Source organism: Chrysemys picta, chromosome 7, assembly GCF_011386835.1.
Source record: "Chrysemys picta bellii isolate R12L10 chromosome 7, ASM1138683v2, whole genome shotgun sequence".
Taxonomy (NCBI): domain Eukaryota; kingdom Metazoa; phylum Chordata; order Testudines; family Emydidae; genus Chrysemys; species Chrysemys picta.
Window position 1 is genome coordinate 5,978,538 of NC_088797.1, and position 17,408 is coordinate 5,995,945.

Genomic DNA, 17,408 nt, shown 5'->3' on the forward strand with positions numbered 1-17,408 from the left:
CCTGCAGCTCATAACTATACCTTTGGATTGGAGCAGCATGCATCTAATGGCTGGTATTTAATAAAAAATACTCTTGGAGGAGGATATGCCTCCCTCTCCCTGCTCCTGACCCTTGTCCTCCACTTCCAAATTACTCCGGCCAAACCTGTGATATGATATTAATAGACTCAGTACATTTGAAGAGCAAAGTATAAGTATTTCCAGCAAACGCACTTAGTAGATATCCGATTGCAAAGTGATGCTGCCTCTCTCCTTGGTTATGGTTAGAAGAGCAAGTCACTAAGTGGGAAAACAAATCTGTTCCCCATTTCCACTTCCTTCCTCTGCTTAAGTGCCTGCTCCCCTAGAAGATAGATAGCTAAGAGTCCTTTGTTAAAATGTTGGCAGCACAAGCCCGATTCAACAGTAACCAAAAGATAAAGGGCATTTTACAGAGACTTCTTCTGTCAAACTTAGAGAGCATTCCCGTTACTTTTGTGATGTTCTGTATTCTCCTCCCTGACTGCTGACTATTAGGAAATATATCTGTGTTTTAATTAGACCAGTTCTCTCCCCAGCCCAGCTTGTTCTGTTGCTTGATCCTGCAGTGAAGTTACAGTTCTGATTTTGGCATCACAGAGGCCCTGGAACGGATTGTCACAAATCCAGCATTTCATAGCAAGATCAAGTAGGAGAAGGTAGGCTGTGAGAAGCCTTTTTGATGGCAGGGAAAGTTATGACAAACCTGTGACAAATAATTAGATTTGTGTTCACATTTAATATAACCGAGATGTTTCCCAAGGGCACACAAACTAAAATCTTTCCCTAATGAATAGATTCAGTGAAAAATACAATGGGCAAACGCCGTCTCCCTAAACACCTGTGCAACTCAATAAGCAATACACATGTTTAATCCATTAGTTCAGTATGTCATGAGTCTCCTTCTACTAGCTGATCCAAAAAGAGGATAAGACCCTTTTTACTGCTGCCAGTTAATGGAGTTACTTCCTTTAGCTCAGACACTAGCAAGAAATTGTGCAAAAAATTCAAACCCCACTTGACAAAGGATTGGGGTAAGGAGTCTTTCTAGTACATCTTTACATTAGGTTACACATGTCATCGAGGACAGATTTTGGCCCATTATGCTCAGTTTTTGCAATGCCAAATCCAAGCATATTTGCCCTGAGTGTATTGGATTTTTTCATCTGTAATTTGTTTGCATTGGAGGAAAAGACATTTGGACCCTTTGCTTTTTGATTGTTATGATAGCTCTGATAAAGCTACCAGATTCCTGGTATTTCTCTCTGGCTACATCAATTTACAGCACAAAGGGACCAATCCTGCTACCACTGCTGTCAGCACCAACGCTCTCATTCATTTCAGATGGAGTAGGATTAACCCTCCCATAGTTTCTGTGACTACTTTAAATTTGGGCCATCCAGATGAGAGCCAAACACGTAAAGAAGAGCAATAACGCCACACCATTTATGTCTTCTACACCCTTTTACCAGAAAAATTCTAAGCTGATGCTAGCCCTTTAGCCTTTGTTTGTTCACTGTGGCCTGCAAGCTACCATTTCATGCAGTAAAAAAGGAAAGCATTCAGCTTTATTTAATATTTTTCTAATCCAAACACATCATAGTGCAAGCGACTGTTAAAAAAATAAAATAAAATAAAAAAAACAGACCTCAGTTTACATCAAATTATCTTTTGGTTTTTGGAGGATAAATAATCCTTTTGCGCAGGAGTTGTGTGTTGTTAACGCAATATTATTGGAGAAGGATAGGTTTTAATTTTGCATTGAATGTTAGTTCTTTCAACTTTATGATTTAGTTTTTTTAAACCAGGGAGTTCTTGCAGGTTCAATAAAAGCACTGCATAAGCTGTAACACACACACTGCACAATTCTTTGGTGGAAAATTAAATCAAACGAAGCCAAGTCTAATTTACTTCTTTCCCATATCTTTTTGGAGAGAGAAGATTTTCATGTTTTAGTAATGCCACTAGCAGGGGGTTGGTTACCTGGTAGATATTAATCCTCTTTAGTTTCTAGCATCATTCTTTATGTAGCGCACACTTCTGCCACTCTCACCCCAGATGAGTAGGACCTTATTCAGTGGCAGGCTTTAATAGGATTGCTTATGAAGTAAGATACTACTCAATAAGTGATGGTGTCCTAAATTATTTATATAAGAACAAAAATCAAGGGACTTCTAGAATGCAATCATGTATATTCTTCTAATCGGTGTTTAAAGATAGATTCAAGTTGATGCAACTGAAGCACAAAAGTCCTCTGTGTCAGACACTGAAGAATGTCTTGCTTTAAACTATTTACAAAAACTACTGTTTGCCAAAGATGTATCACTTACATGAAACCCAGGCAGTAAGTTCATTGTATGCTTACATGTACTTATTTAAAAAGGAATGAAAAATCTAAACGCAGCAAGTCAGTTTATCACTGAGCAAGACTTATTCCATCTCTCCTTGAGGAAACCTACGGTATATAATAGCATCGCTACAAATCATTTTTATGCTACCGGAGATAGATCTGAAATGAACAATGACAAATATTCATTTATTATGATTTAAATAACTGCACCCGTCTTAAACTCTGGACCCATCATAAAATCGACATAAAACCATTTTTATTAAAATATCAAGACAGGACACAACAAACAAGGCCTACGTGGAAACAAAAATAATCAAACAAACCCTCAGACTTCCTACTTTCCTAGCTTCTCTCAATCACACTTCTGCCCCCTGAAAAAATCTCCATCAAAATTTACCAAGGAATGCTATACAACATATCAATATGTCTGCAAAGAACAATTGAACATCCACATATAGGACAGAACTACTCATATACTATACATATATTAACAGCAGAAATGTTTTTTTCACTCATGCAGTCTGAACTTTTTAGCCAACTACAAAGTTAATTTGAGTGATCCTTGATAATTAAGGGGTCTGTTCTCCCACCATTATAAACCAATTATTTTGGGCAGGATTTGCACATGAATACTGAAGAAGGAACAAACACTTCTAATTAATAATGGCCAGTTTGTATCTAGCTAGGTATTTCTATTGCTCCCATCAGCCTTACCACACAATCTTTGATGTATTATTGTATTTTTCCTTATGACACCCCTGCAAAGTGTGATATTATCCAAATGACAGCTTGAGGCACAGCGAGACTAAGTGACTTGCCCAAGGTCACAAAGTGGCAGAGGATGGAACTGAACCTGGCTTCAAATTTTCCTGCTGGTTTATACTTGGGACATGTTTGTTATGATGGCTGATCCTTTTCCTATTGATGTCCAAGGCAAAAGTCCAGTTGACTCTTGTTATGGTTTCATAACTATTTGACAAAGTAAATTAAATAAATTCCTATTAAGGATTGCTATGGAACCAGAGTGCTTTGCAAAACACAGGAGCAGCCACATTCCCTGCTGTGGAGAGGCCTATGTACTTTCAATACAAAGAAGGACGTACTCATATATCAATGACAAAAAATGGAAGTTAATGTTTTATCCCTAATGCTTTCTCCATGGCAGATACAGTCCCAACCACATTAGAGATGTGCTAAAAGAGTTACACGATTTTAAGTCAGGTTCCTCCTTTCGCAAACTGAATTAAACCAATTTCATGAAGGACAAAGGCCAAGGTCTGATTTATATAACACAAGGATATACGTTATAACTTGCTGTTTGAAGCTCAGAAGCAAAAGATCAGGGACGAAACCAGGAGCAAGATTTCAGCATGTTGCATGGGGAGTTAGCTATGCAATTGCCCCCCCCCCCCCAGTAATTATAGCAACATACATTCAAATCCCCCTACAGCATTACGAACATTTACCCAGTGATAACGGTGATTCAAGGTTTACCATTAGCAATGTAATGACAGCTGGGGCACAACCATGCAGTGCTAGTACAATTAGGTAAAAAACATCTGTGTTTTTTCCCTATGCCCAATTTGGAGTGCAAATTGGCCATGAAACAACATGGCAGGTAATCATCCTAACATGAGTTTAAGGTGCAATCATTGAGAAGAGCCAGCACTACTGAACTAACCTCTTAGGCTAGCTTTAGAAAGATGATGTAAAGGGCTCGAGTCTAGAGCTGGGCAACATTTTTTGACCAAAACTGTTTTTGGCAAAGAAATGCCGATTTGGCAACACAAACATTTCACAATTGTGTGTCAATTTCACCAAATCATTTTGGTCCAAAAAAACCTCAAGACCACCTTTAAAAACTTCCAAAAACATGAAAACATTTTCTTTTGACATTTTTTCAATGAAATGTTTTGATTTGATTCAATTCAAAATGACTTTTAATTTAGAAATGTCCTTTAATTTTATTTTTAAAAATTAAAAAATGATCAGACTCACCCGCAAATGTTTTGCTTCAGGCCAAATGAAATGTTTTCCAACTTTTCAATTGGCAGAAAAACTTTAACAATTTCGGGGTTTTTTGGCCTGAAATTGCCAGCAACCCCAAAAATCTGTTATTCACCCAGCTCTCGGCCGGACTCAATATATTTGCACCATAATAACCATGTCTTTGTGCAAACCTCCAATGTAAATAAAACAGGGCTTATCACACCTGTGCAAAAGAAAAACAGTATAGACAGGACTTAATTATAGTTCTCAGACAATATGACATGTTTATAAGCACACAACAGATCTTTAAAAGTTCAGTTTCTAAATACTCTTGAAGCCTGTAATAGCACATCTACCTGTAACCCTGACTCGCAGTGAGTAGCATTTACTCATGCGAGTAGCCCTGTCATAGCCACCCATATACAAACTAATTGCATGAGTACGTTTGAGTGTTCTGCAAAATTGAAAAAAGTGAGTAATGACAAAAATATGGTTACTTGCAGATATTTTCAGGATCTCAGCAATGCACAAAAACAACTACAATTACGGCCAAATTTTGCCTACATTCTTGTGAAATTCCCATCCATTGACATCAGGAGGAGTTGTGTACATGACAGACTAAATTTGGCAGCTGGAAACTTAAGTGATTGGATCCATTAGCACCTTGGAGGCCAAAGATCTAGTGCTAAGGAATGGCATCAAATGCAGCACGCGGCTTGTCTATGCCTGTTCACAAGGACTGTGTGGTGCTTGATCTCATGGTGAAGTGACGTTTTGAGGGGTAAAAGAAATCAATCGAGGTTCGAGAGTGGGGAATGTACAACATGCTGTTTAAATCAAGTGTGATTAATTACAGCTTGTAAACCTTTAAATGAAATACCACTAACAACATAGAAAGATATATAAAGGGCTAGTTTCAGTCAGCAGCATCGCCCCATTGTTGCTACAGAATCCTTTCCACCTTTTGGACTCCATTCCTCAGTGTTACTGCAGCACAGGTCCCATCATAGAAAGTCCCACAGCTGTCTTTTGCCCCACATAGAGAGGGAAGTGAGGGCCAAGTTATTGTTTGGGGTATTTTGGTATGCAGTGTTCCACTGAGGTGTTTTGTATGGTTTTTTAGAATTATAATTTGGTGGCTTGATTGAAAATACCGAGCGTGTGTAAATTGGGGGAGAGGAGGCATTTATGACACAGTAGGCAGGTCTATTAAACACAGTTCCAAATCTTCCAGTTACAAAGTGAATGAAATGGAGAAAGTTCCTTGCTTATATTTCCTAAGTACATGTTGAGGGACATTCAGCTTTGGCCACATTATGCATTCTGTATACACTTGGAGCTTTCAGGAAAGTTATGAACTCCATATTGCCTTCCCCCCTCTTCCTAATCATCCTTCAGCTCTTCTCCTTAGCTCAGCTTATCTGGGCCTGACTCTCAGGCCTGAGGGCTTGTCTACATGTAAAATGCGGCAGCTGCACCACTGTAGCGCTTCAGCGAAGACGCTACCTATGCCAACGGGAGTGGTTCTCCCATTGGCATCGGCACTCCACCTCCCCAAGAGGCGGTAACTAGGTCAATGGGAGAATTCTCCCCTCAACCTAGTTGTGTCTACACCGGGAATTAGGTAGATTTAACTGCATTGCTCAGGTATATGGATTTTTCACTCTCCTGTGTGATGTAGTTACACCAACCTAATTTAGGCCTGATTCAAATGTTTGTTTCCAAGGAACTGGCTCCCTGAGGATTCCCCTGGTGTGAGAAATCCCTGGTACACCAGTCCATAGCTACTTTGCCCCCACTCCGCAGCAATCCCTAGCTGCAGAATCCACCCCTGGGATCCATGGCTGCTAAGTATAATTTATAGCAGACCCAGACTGCTTTGAGTTACGCTGGGCACTAGACTAGCAGCACCTGGCAACCCCAGGATGAGCCAACTTTGCCTCCCAGACCCTCAGTTGCACTGAGCATATCTCAGTCACAGCTGAAGATCTAGCCTGCTGAGTGCATTATTGCTATCCCTCAACCACTGGAAGAAGAATACTGTCTTGCCTAGACCTTCCTGTCTGGATTCTTGCAGCTTTTCACTGCTGCCGTCCGCCGCACAAACCCATAGTTCCCCTCCATGATGAAACGCAATCCTTACTACTTCTCATTGCTTCCTTGGGCTCAAGTCACTCAAGAGGTTCCAAGATTAATGTGTCTCATTTGAGGAGAGACTCAAAATGTTGTATTGCTCTGGCAAATCCTACAGCTTGGGTACATCTGGACCTTTTTAGAGTTCATCACCATTCAAAAGCAGATAATGAGTTCTGATTTCAACAGGACAGCATGTATCATAATACACAATGGCCATGGCATTTGGGTTCTACTTGGGAATGGAAACCAGCATGATTTTTTTTCTCTTAAACCAGCCAAGGATCACCTTTGTTGCTTGCAAATCTGGTCTTTTGACTGAGGAAGCAGTGCTAGAATAGATCAAAGCCTGATCTCAAGGAAAGGAATAGGGGAAAATAATATGTACAATAAGGAAATTTTCTATTTCACAAACACACACACACACACACAAATCCTACCACTGGCCCAAAAGTATGAACCCTGGTACCAGAACCATTTCAGCCATGCATACCTGCTTGCATCCGAAGCTCCCAGGTGCATCTCCTGGATGGTGGATGGGAGATTGTCCACATGTGGGCATCTCTGAATAATGAATAAGGAGCTGTGGACTTAAGGTTATGCATGTGGCTGGTAACCCTACCACATAAAAATAAACTTACTGCAGAAAAACACCAGGAGACATATTGGTATGCAGCAGGGTTGAACAGGAGATACTCTTGGTCAAACCTGTAAAGAAGCCTATGTCCTGAGAAGTCCTTTGCTCAAGGCCAGATTAGTCAGGAAAATTGGATAGTGGAATGTGAGAACAAAGTATGAAGCTACTAAAACTGCTCAAGTATTTAAAAAAATGGATAGATGCCATCCTGATGTCCTTGGAATCAGGGAGTGTAGATGGACAGGTTCACATAAACTACACTTTAAAGAAATAAATAAAACCATCGTCTATTCCGGGAATGTGGATGGTAGACATAAAGCTGGTGTAGCAATCCTAATTTCAAATGAAACAGAGCACTGTTTGAGGGGGAATCGGTCAATGAACAAATTATTGGTGCTCACTTTCAGTCTACATTCTGCAAACTAGCAAATAGCTATACCATGCTATGCCCTAACCAACAAAAAGCCAAATGAGGATGCTTTTTATGATTTCTTTCAGGATGTGTTAACCAAGGTCCCAGAACAAGATATCATAAGTGACTATGCATGATTTCAACACAAAGATTGGAAGTAACAATGATGGGTTGGATAAAACTATCAGCAAGTGTGGCAGGGGTTTGGACATGAACCAAAATGGTGAACGATGAGTAGAAATTTGCAGTGTGAACAAGTGGAGCAATATTTCCTTATAAAGAAATCCATAAAGTGACATGGACCCCCCTCCAGATTGTACTACAAAGAACAAGATAGATAACAAATCTGTCAAGAACATTTCACAGCTCATTGGCAGATCTACCTGTGCAAAGAGGAGCAAATGTGGGCAGTGACCATAATTTTTGCATTGTTAAATCGAAGATTAAGTTAAAGAGGACGAAGGAGGTTAAAAGAAGACCACGCATCAACAGCACACAGTTAAAAGACCCAAACACAAAAGGTGCCTCTCAGCTTGAACTGAAGAACACGTTCCGTGTTCTAATAGGGTTAACTGAAGAAAAGCAAGATATTGATACTTTATGGGAAAACGTAAGAGCGTGCTACCTAGAAAGTGCAAAGACAGTTCCAATAACAAGGAAATCTAAAAGGGAAGAATGATTAGTGATGCTGCTTGGGCAGCAGTGAAAAAGAGAAGCGTAAACCAAAACTCATGAATGCTGAGATGTGAAGAGACAAACAAGTGCAAGAGGAATAAAGAGCTCTAGGTAAAAGGTAACAAGGAGTGCTAAAAGAGATAAAAGGGCATATATTGACGGAAAGCGTCCAGAGGCTGAAGATGCTACCCAAAGAGGTGATTTTACAACCTTGTATAAAGACAAACAGCTAAAAGGAAACTTTAGAAGTATTGGAGGCCCCATTCAAGATGCAAGTGAAAAGACTCTTATAGTGCAGAAGAACAAAGGAAAACATGAGTGGAACATTTTCAGGCTGTTTTAAATCGATCAAACCCAAAGGAACTACTAGAAATATGTGACAAAGATCTACCACGAGAGCTTTATATTGACTTAGGAACATGTTAGAAAAACCTACCTCTACTCTGAAAAAATGTGAAAGCAGCTGGAAAGGATAATATTACTGAAGAGATTATTAAAGCACATGACGAAACAGCCTTCCATACTTTCCTTGTGTTTTGGAATAGACTATGGAATGAAGAAAAGAACCCAACCCAGTGGAAGAGAAGCCTCCTTGTTAAAATTGCCAAAGAAGGGTGACTCTACCTACTGCAATAATTGAAGAGGAATCACATTACTCTCAATGCCTGGGAGAATCATGTGCAACATAATCCTGGGACCTATCAAGAAAGAAACAAACCTCTTAAGGGAAGAACTAGCAGGTGTTAGGCCGTCGAGATCCTGTGTAGACCATATTGTTGTTCTCAGACATATTATAGACCAAAGTGTGGAGTGGCAAACCCCACTGCCCCATGATAAATGTTATAGATTTCCTGAAGGCTACTGGCAGCATACACGGAGACAGTCTTTGGAGAGTTATGGAATACCAGCAAAACAAAATATCTAGATGATGATGCCAAATGCACCTTCAGAGATGGTGATCACATCAGCCAATGATTTGTAGTGATAACTGGACTAAAGCAAGGATGTATTACGCCCCCACTATTGTTTCCACTGATCATTTACTAGGTCATGAGGAAAATAACCACAGAAGGCAACTGAGGAATTTCATGGACAAATGATAAAGCACAACTGATTGCTTCATTTTTGCTGATGACATTGTCCAGCTTGGTTCAAAACATCATTCAAGGGAAGAAAAGACCCAGCTTTTGGCAGATACAGCAAAACAAGCTGGTTTGTTTATCAACAAGGGGAAGATAAAATATATGGCTACCAATGTCCCCTAAGTAACCATTAGCATGGACAAACAAACTCTAGTAGGAGTCAGTCATTTTACCTATCCAGGGAGTGAGATGTGCAGTGATGGTGCCACCATGTTAGATCTCGAGCAATGAATATCTAAAGCAGCAAACTACTTTCATGAACTTGAAAAGATTTGGAAAAGTAGCATGACTGGCAGCAACAGAAAAACACACATTTTTAACACCAGCATCATGTCTGCCCTCCTTTATGGAGAAGAGTTATGGACATCTACAATAGAAATTGATAACTCGTTTCAAAGTAAATGCCAGCGGAAGATCTTCAGAGACCATTGGAAAGAGTTTCTGGCAGCATCAGAAAGTCTAAGTAGAGCAAACCAATCTAAAGCATCAAATGCGGTAACGAGAAGATGATAATATTTTGGATATGCTTTAAGGATGCCACCAACGCAACTTCCACAGCAAGTGATAATGTGGACACCACATGGAAAGAGAAAAAAATGGATAACCTCAAGAAACATTATGCAGAATAATAGAGAAAGAAGTCAAATCCATCAACATGACACTCAGAAGCCTGAAAAGACTAGCACAAGACCAAAATAAATAGCAGAAACTATTGGACGCCCTGTGCACCCGAGGTTGCAGAGATATAAAGAAAAAGAATACAAGCATTCAGACACTGAGTCTCCAGTGCCCTATACCTTGGGCAATCATTGACACCAGTGCAAAGTGGGTGTGAAACACTACTAGCCTAATTTATGTCCAGTTGACACTCGTTTATATGACCACACAAGGCAGGCTCAAGGGACACTCTAGTCTTGTGTTGTAAGCAAATCCCCATGCAGTGGTCTGCATTTGTGCATTTGTACTTGCCCATTTTTGGCAATAATTAAATATCCACAGTAAGCATTGCCAAAACAAAACACATTGATGCTTTTCCTTTCTTTAATGAATCCATTAAGGTTACACCATAAATAATTATTAATCAGTCAGCTAAGCACTACTATTGCAAAGTCATTTGCCTTAGGCTTCCATGTATTGTACCTAACTGCCACTAAGTAGAACGGCACGTCTATTGGGGGAGGGTATGATTTAGTAATCAAATTTTTATCCTCCAAAACCTGCAGGATGGAATGGCAAACTTTCAGTCTCTGATCCTGAATCTACTTTAGCTAATTATTAATGTAACTGATGCTTGCATATGTTTAAATAATCTGGATTAATTTGTTACTTATACTGACACTTTCTTAAAGTCAAATGAAGTCAGTTGCTAAACTATGAAAGGGTTTCAGGCTGAACGTTAAATTCTTACCATTAAACAGGTTGAACTGGGACATCAAAGGGGCAGTTGTACAGTCCAATGGTGCAGAAGCAAACCTGAAAAGCAGGGAAAAAAAGAGCTTCAAGAGAGAACAAAGGGGTACTGGGAGGACTGGGTTTAAGCAACCCTTGTCTTTTGCCATGGAGACTGCACCAGTAAATAGGGCTGAGGTCAGTGCATACCAGGTCTCAAGGCCTGAATTATGAAGGAAACCACTTCAGAGTCCTAGATGTTAGCATTTAGGACTATTTTATGGTATGCAACACACAGAGAGGAACATTCATTTTTTCATACAGTGGATTAAGCTGGTTTGACCCCATTATGACTCCGCCCTGAACCATGATTAGGAAGGGTAGAACTGAACTATCAAAAGAAACGGGCATCTAAAGGGGCCTTACGGGTGGGGGAGTTGGGAATTGTAGTGAGACGTGAGACACAACTTCCATAATGGACGAAGAAACCGTTTTAAGGCACAGTATCAGGGCCAGCCAACATGAGACACAAAAAGATGTCACTAAGGACCAGAGATTACCATAGGAACAAGGATTTTAGTAGATCAGCCAGGGCAGAGGAATTTTGTTGAGCACTAGAGAGCATTAGAGGAGAAGATGAGACCAGATTATTTTGCTAGACAAAAAGCTCTGGCAAGGAGCAGTGCATACCCAGACATCAGGGAGAGAGGGCTGTGAAGAATGGCCTAATGAGACAGTTACCATGTGAGGGTTATTTTATTTATTTATTATTTACATAAAAGTGTGTGCGTGCCTGTGTATTTTGGGGCAGCCTGGCTTGTACCTGTGGGAGAACAAAGGGTAGTTTTGCTTTGTGCTCTCCCAAAAGGAGTATCTGTATTGCCATTTTTCGGAGATCTTTTGCTCTATCCACAGAGTCACTGTGCCGTACCATAGCAGTAAACATGACTCAAGTTTCACATTGGTCACGTGTAAGATTCTCCTTTTGGGGTCACGTATTTCCGAATCACGCACATGGTGGGGGCGGGAGGGGAAGCCACAATCTAGCCCCATCACTTATTTTAGCTAACCCCTACAGTCTGGTACAGCAAGATGGGGTGCTGAATACTCTGACCCCAAGCCAACAAAGCACTTAAGTACGTGCTTAGCTTTAAGGATGTGAGTAGCTGCAGTGGTTTCAGTAGCACTACTCACGACTTGCTAACGACAAGCATGTGCATGAAGGTGTTGCTGGATCAGTGCTCAGCAACTTGCAGGATCAATCCCTAGTCTGGGGTTCAGGAGAGGAAGCTCTGTGCTGGCTCACTGCATGATCCCGGGCGAGTGAGACTGTTCCTGACTTCTCCAATCTGAGGATAATGGTGCTTATTTGTCCCTGGAAAACCCATTGAGTGGAAGGCTGAAAACCACAATCTGTAACCAGTCTCTCTTAGGGTTTTATGCACTTTAGTACCAGAGGACCTTCCACATAAACTAGATTGCAAAAATAAATACTAGCAGTCGTATTTAGGGCATTGCTAAACTCCATGGGACAGATTTTCAAACTCCCAGGAGTTAGGGGTATAACTTGCTTAGGGGGTTTTCAATGTCCCACTAGGTGCATATCTTTAGGTTCCTAAATACATTTGAAAATCTGGTCCCATATGCACACTGATTAGCTCCACAGCTATCCCCACTTGATCAATGACAGCCATGTATTTCATTTTTCTCTCTTACATTGTATTCATTTTTTTTCAGATGTTGGTTTCAATGCAGATTGGAATAATTGTAATCTACTCTCCCGGCATTATAACGAACAATATTCAGCTTGTAATTAATTCCTTCCCAAGAGGACATATATAATTTATTAGGGACATTATATAATAAATAACTTTCCAACTCTTATATGACTATTTATAGTAGGATATAGCCAAACTTAGTTCTTTGTACCCACACAACATCCTCAGGCAAAGTACAGAGGTAAAACTTAATACTCTGGAAGGCTTTTATATGAACTGTCATCCCACTTGGGTATGTTTTATTGATTTGTTTTTTCCTGAACACAAACAAAACTTTGGGGCTCAATCCTGCAGTCTTGATTCAAGCAAAATTCCCAGTGAAGCCAGTGGGACTTTTGCCTGAGTTAGAACTGGGCATTAAAACTTAATTAAAATTCAAATATAAACTGTGTTTGTATGAACAACTTGAAGAATGGGCTAGGCTATATTTTTACTGTCATATCTTAAAACTTTGCCTCTCTCCTTAAACGGCATAGACTACTCCCCGCACCTCCCACCCCCAGTTCTGGAAGTTCTGCTCGTGTCTTAGCTCTGGAACTCAAACAGACAATACTGATCCGCTATGATTGATTGTATTTCATGACTTACACTGTCCTCTTTTTGTCATGATGGATTTTTCCTCTCTTCACAGAAATTTCCCCTTCCTACAAATTTCATTAACCTCTGTCTCCCTGTTGATTGTCCAATTTGTCTGACCTCCATTCTTCCCTATATCATCCAACACTGTTCTTCTTGTAAGAGAAGGTGGAACGGGTCCAATTTTCTACCAACTCTGTTTCTCTTTGCACCTGACACTGCTTTTTGACCCCAATAGGCTTTTATATGCTTTTTTCCTCTATGCTTTTCAACGGGATTCTACCAACACCATCAGTTCTGTGTAAATATAGGAGAAAACCTCACAGGAACCACCTCCTCTCTCTCATCATTATTCTTTTACCTTTAATAAAATTCTCTCTCCTCCTCTTCAGTTAAAGAGAGGGGGACACATTCTGTTCTGTTACACCAGTGCGAATCCACAGTAATGCCACGGATGTCAATGGGCCCAACTCTTGGTAATTCCAAGGCTATTTTATGCTGCTTTGGCAGTGTAAAGGGGCTTAAGGTGTGTGGAAATGGTCCATGGAGAATACCCCCTGGTCAGCAGAAGTAGTGGCATTAGGCACCTGCAACCCATGCATTCACAGGGGGCCCCGAGACAGCGTTACTTGTCCCTGGTGACAAAGTCAATTGTAGTGGAGCTGGAATATGCCCGACCTGCGTGGAGGGCACCGTTTTGCTCTACAAAATGGCACCCTCCTTGCAGCATGACAGTGCATGTGAGGTCACGCTGCGTGGAGGACGCCATTTTGTATAGCAAAATGGTGTCCCTGCAGGCAGGGGCCCCAGAACTGAGCTTTGCAGGCAGGGCCAGCTCCAGGCACCAGCTTGGCAAGCAGGTGCTTGGGGCGGCCACTCCGGAGAGGGGCAGCAGGTCCAGCTATTCGGCGGCAATTCGGCGGACGGTCCCTCACTCCCGCTCGGAGCAAAGGACCTTCCGCCAAATTGCCACCGCAGATCGCAACCACGGCTTTTTTTTTTTTTTTTTTTTGGCTGCTCGGGGGAGCCAAAACCCTGGAGCTGGCCCTGTTTGCAGGGCCCCTACAGGACAAATGCTGCCACTGGTTAGGAGTCCTCCTTGCCCCGTGTAGAACTGGTGTAAGGGTTCTTCATTGGCTCTGCTCCCAGTCCCAGGGAATGAATCAGAAGTGCGTTGGGGCATGGCTGGAGAGCTCTGCACTATGGCTGTATCCTGCTTCACATGACAATAGGGAGCCAAGGGAGGCAGAGCATAAGTTAGAGCGGTCACAAAGCTGCTCTTACACTCAAGGCCAGGAAGGCGCCTGAATGGCCCAGAATATGGCGAGCACAAAGGTGGCTTAAAGCACCACTTCCCTCCCTGCACGCTCCATTCCTGCCCCAAGTGCAGGAATGGAAGAACTGAGCATCCAGCCTGATGGATGCAATGGAGATAAAAACCTGGTTTCTGTGTAGTTACTCTGGATTTATCACTGTTATAATGAACAACAGAATTTGGCCCAAAGTTATATGATGGATTAAACTCAGTCTCCTGTGTGCTGCAACTCCAGCTCCCAGGTGTTCAGGTCAAAACAAGAAGTGGCGTCAGTGCAGAGAGAACATCTTGGCTCTAGCATATAAAAAAAAAAATCTGAACGCTTTCCAAATCTATAAATACACACAGTATTCCTGCAAAGGAGCAGAAAGAGAACGTCTTGTATCCTTACAGCTACAGTTTGATTAACACATTCCAGTTTTTCACCGTCTCCCAGTAGGATAGGTAGCATGACAAACAGAGGTAACCCTGCTAGAGACAATATATTTTGACATAAATTGCCATGATGTAGAGTTTAGAAATAGCTAAAAGAAATGTTCCAAGTACATTGTTGCACTGTGTTATTAAGCACATTAATGCACAGTGAATTTCTCAGAGACAAGAATGACCACTGCAACTATGAATGCAAATATTTTCTAACACACTAATAGAATTTTCAATTTATAAAAATGAATTGAAAATGTGTATTTATATTACACCAACACATTCTCACAAGGGGAAAAGTTTTCTAAGTAGATAACACTATTTTAAAGATGTTTTTATTAAAAAAATGTATTAGTACTATTTTTTCATATTCCCTTTTTTTAAACCCCAGCTCCCTGAGTTAGATTGCACAGGCATCAGAGAGAGAGAAAACATAACTAATACATTTTAGAACTCTCTAAATATTATCTTAAGTAGCTTTTCTAGGGACAAGAATGTCAGTTTACCATAATGTTTAAATAACAATGCAGGCATATATTGCTTTGCTTCAAGGTTGTTATGATTCCTGAGCGTGTGCACATGTGTATGGTTACACATACACACTCTTGAATCACATAGGACACATATCATTGTGTCGTTCTCACACACCTTGCACTGGGGGCAGTGCAAAGCCTTAGCAGTGAGCCAGACCTCTGATAGGAATTCTGGTGCAGCATTAATATCCCCGCCTCCCACATATGCCTGGTCCTCTCTGCCATGGTCCTTCCTACTCCCTGCAGACAGGACAGACAAAGGAAAGGTTATCAGCCCCATTTTACAGATGGTGAACCGAGAGACAGTGAGATTAAGTGATTAATCCAAGGCCACACTGGAAACTTGTGGCAGAATCAGGAATCGAACCCAGCTCTCCCAGATCAAAGCCCAATGCCTCAAGCACAGGAGCACAAGATAGCCTTCTGCAGCACGGCAATAAAAGGTTTCCAGATAGGATAGTACAGCATGTAATGTACTGAATATGTAAAGGAGAAATATAAAGAGGGATGAGAAAACATAGTGAAGATCTTAGTTGTAGAGAATGTTCTAGAAGTGGTGATGTACATTTTGAAAGAATTCCAAGTTGTTTTCTAAAGATTCTTTTCCACAAGCCACAAAGTTCCTCCCTCTCTCATATGTTTGATTTTGAATCAAGATTGGTGATTTGTATTACTGCAGCAAAATTAAAGGATTTGTGTCTATATGTGTATGTATTTAAAGCATTGCCTTTGATAGGGCATTAGCTGCATGTGGCTACATGCCACACTGCTTGACTTAGATACATTGCTAGGGATTGAATTCCAGAATAATTTCACAGGCATTAAAGTGAATGCTTGCCCTTTTCTCCATGGAGGTGGCATTTATATTAGTACTTTGTATGCTTTTTTTAAAAAAACATAGATGCGGTATTGTTGGAACGTGTGCTAAACTTTGTCAAAATGTTAAACATTTATTAGATTTTGTTTAAACACCAATTTGGTAATCTGGTCGTCGTGGATTTCAATAAACTTTTCCCTGCTCCATAAAAAGCAGAGAGCTTATGAGTAACAAATCACACTAAAAGGACCCTGTGAGCAAAACAATATCTCATTTGTTCAGTAAGGCTTAAAATAAGAACATACTTATGCTAGAAAGAGCTGCACTCTTTTCTGCTGATTCATGGAACGAAACAATCAAGTTTACTGTTTACTAGAGATTGGCTCAAGCCTCAACATCTGCCATGAGCATTCCAATTGTCAGGATGTTTGGATCTGGAATACTGGTTCAGCTCATTATAAAGGGAGAAGATATATGCAAAATTTGCAACTGTTTAAGCAACTTTTTAAAGTTATGAATGTTTAAGAACATGGTTTGGATTAGAAAGTCGTTGGGATTTTCTTATATGGTTATACAGTGTCCAGCAAAATGGTATTTCTATGCAACACTGCGTAGATGCACCAAACAGTAATACAAATAGTAAACAGTAATACTAAATCTAGCTAGACACTAGTTTCCTGCCTTGGATATTCAGCTTTTGTGCAACCACTGTCACAAAGGATGTAACACCGGCGCAAGTTAACTGCTGCCAGTAGGAGGTTCACTTGCTCTTTCAAATTAATTTCAAAGCTTATTCCTGGGGAGCAGTGCTTCTTAGGGTACATCTACACTACAGGGGGGAGTCGATTTAAGATACGCAAATTCAGCTACGTGAATAGCGTAGCTGAATTCGACGTATCGCAGCCGACTTACCCCGCTGTGAGGACGGCGGCAAAATCGACTTCTGCGGCTTTCTGTTGATGGCGCTTACTCCCACCTCCGCTGGTGGAGTAAGAGCATCGATTCGGGGATCGATTGTCGCGTTCCGACGGGACGCGATAAATCGATCCCCGAGAGGTCGATTTCTACCCGCCGATTCAGGCGGGTAGTGTAGACCTAGCCTTAGAGTATATCTTTGCAGCTTGGTTGAGGAAGGGCAAGAAGTTTGTGCTTTTCACATAGGTATTCAACATGGCAAGAGTTCAACGTAGTTCACCACAGGCATAGGTGGAGCTCCGGCAT

General features: G+C 41.0%; 1 long non-coding RNA gene across 1 annotated transcript in view; it reads left to right on the plus strand.

Annotated features, from left to right (window-relative positions):
- The window catches only part of LOC112058764 (uncharacterized), a 130,813-nt gene that overhangs the window by 77,441 nt on the left and 35,964 nt on the right, over positions 1–17,408 (plus strand). The gene's annotated exons all lie outside the window — the stretch shown is intronic.